Here is a 2730-nt window from a genome sequence, read left to right as displayed (position 1 = left end):
TGAGCTTCTATAAATAACTAATACTCCTCTCACTCCATTATAAATAAATTTTCGACACTTCTTTTATCAGTCAAAAGGAATGAATTTTTCAAAGTCTAAAAATGTATTGATTTTTTATTTTCAAAATTACCCATATCATTAATAACTATATCTAGTTTTAAAAAATGTTTGGGAAGAAGCAAAATGCTAATATTGACAAATTACTCTTTAATTAATATCTTTAATTAACATTCATAAGAGGTTTGTCACACCTCTAATCAAAACGTATTGTTTGAAGAACAAAACATTAACTCTAAGACTAAACTACAATTAAAAAGAATGATTAATTACTAAATAGAGATCGTAGTGTAGGGAGTATAAATATAGAACTTGTAATGTAGATAAGATCCATTTGCTCTATTTTCATAGATTGATTTATAAACAAAAGAATTTGGACTCATCTTTTGTTCAATTGCGTATTACTTGTCTCATTTTCTTGGATGCACTTTCACCTAACATATTCTTTAATAAAGAAAGAAATACTTTTGGAGCTTGTCCTTTACAATAAGGTATAAATATTTGTGTGGCAATAAATCTTCTCATTAAGATTAAAATGAAATGTTTAAAATTAAATTATTTCTAAATATAAAAATGCATCATTTATTAGGATAGACCAAAACATCATTGAATGGGGATTCTCTTGCTTGCTTCGATCTGATTCTACCATGTCTAAAAGAGCTTGAGTGATCAACAACAAGCTAAGACTTTTATTAGAACAAGATTAAAGATGATACTAAGTCATCAATAGATGATGTAGTAGTAATCTGAAGCAACCTAATAATCAATTATTCACCAGCTAGTAACACAACTCAGCCATAATAACAAATATCTAATCACTTGCTTTGGATGAAAGGAGCAAATTGCTTAATGAGATCTCTAGCTCTCTCAGTTTCTGGATCCTCAATAAAAAATGAATGACTTTCACCTTCGACCACAAAAAACACTAGCTGTCCATTCCATCCACTTTTTTTCACACCTTCAACAAATTGCACCACCATTTCTCCGGGAACCAATTCATCTTTCTCAAAGAATACACATAAGCAACTTTGGACATCCTAACCCTGATAAGCTGGGACCCATTTTACAAAGAGGATTAATCATTGGACAATCAAAAGGGGATTCTAATTTTGGACCGAGAACTTTGGCCCATAACTTGTAAGCCTCCGCATCAACATTTTCATGCGGGATTAAGAAATAAGGACAAGCAAGAATAGAACCCTTTAGTTTAACGTCACCATTTAGCTTCTCTCTGCCTGCTCTCATAGCCATGTTGAAAACTATATTGGCCCCACCACTTTCCCCAACTAAAAACACCTTATTCAAATCACCGTGACTTGTTAGCCACGAATCATATCCGCTAGCGACCCATTGAAGGGCAGTCCAAGAATCTTCATAAACCGTTGACACGTCATGTTCTGGGGCTAGCCTGTAATCAACTGACACAGCAATTGAGTTGGACTCAGAAACCAAGAGATTAAGGAAACAATGATACTTGTTAAAAAATGCTGATCCAAGAATGAGTCCGCCACCATGATAAAATACTATTATTGGAAGTTTTTGGTTTGTGGACTTGTTTGGTAAATAGAGTCTGGCAGATACATGAGAGTTGATGGTGATATCTTTAGAGTAGACACCTGTGTCTGGATCTGAATCTGGTGCTGGTGGGACGTAGAAGATGTTGTGTAAATGGTAGAAACGATGAACGCGGCCGTTTTTGTAAATTCGGAGATGGGGGATAGAGATCAGTGACAACTTCGACAACTTCATTATCCTCACTAGCCATTGCAGTAGAGAGTATAGTAGAACAAAATATTACTGTATCAACTAACCAATATTCTACTCTTTATACCAAGATATCATAAATTCCTTGAACCGTCACTATGATATTATTAAATCTCTCTAACTATTTTCCCTCATGGATTTTAGAATCACTCTCTGATATTTCGTGTCATTTTACATCCTATTCTTATGACTTTTATTGCTTAATCTATGATGAAATCGTCGTATTTGAGCTTAAGTCGCTATATTTCATATGTATAGGTACGATGAGGACAAACATTAGGAAACCGAGCAGTTTTGGTTGATTCTGGAGGTGATATTGCGCACACGAGTAAACGAGAGGAGCGTACGACACTTCGAAGATTTTTTGGAAAAATTGAAGGAAATTGTACCAGCCCCGCGTCGCGGATGCAATGCGAGGTGACACTCAAGCGTAAGGCTCGCGTCGCAGGGCCATGACGAAAAATACGAGCTGCAAAATCTTTGACAATCCGTGTCACGCCCGCGTCGCGGGCTCAGCACAATTGAGGGCCCAAATCACTGAAGACCCCGCGTTGGACCCGCGACGTGTGGCTAACGCGGGAATGCCCAGTTTTGTCCGATTTTAATTAGGATTAGGACCCTTTTATTTGGTTAACAACCCTAAACTATAAATAGATGTTTTGTTCGTTACTAGTGACGTGCTGGGATTATTCCAAGACTTGTAAGCCGTTATATTACCTTCTCTCTAGATTTTATTTCACTTTTATCTTTTTTCAACCCTAGTTTCTTCATGAATTCTTATTGTTCATTGAGAATCATGAGTAGCTAAACTTCTTAATTCTAGGGTTGTGGCGAAAGACATGATAGTTGGTTTGACGATAATTATTATCTATTGATTTTCCATATTTTGGGTTGCTTATTTGTTCTTGG

General features: G+C 35.9%; 1 pseudogene; it reads right to left on the bottom strand.

The window, feature by feature from the left end:
- Nucleotides 1–692: 692 nt before the first annotated feature.
- LOC132060830 (hydrolase 3-like) lies at nucleotides 693–2239 on the bottom strand (annotated as a pseudogene).
- Between the last annotated feature and the right edge of the window lie 491 nt (nucleotides 2240–2730).

Source organism: Lycium ferocissimum, chromosome 6 (assembly GCF_029784015.1).
Source record: "Lycium ferocissimum isolate CSIRO_LF1 chromosome 6, AGI_CSIRO_Lferr_CH_V1, whole genome shotgun sequence".
In the NCBI taxonomy this organism is placed as follows: domain Eukaryota; kingdom Viridiplantae; phylum Streptophyta; class Magnoliopsida; order Solanales; family Solanaceae; genus Lycium; species Lycium ferocissimum.
The sequence above is the reverse complement of the archived record's forward strand: the minus strand, read 5'-3'. Positions and strand labels throughout refer to the sequence as shown.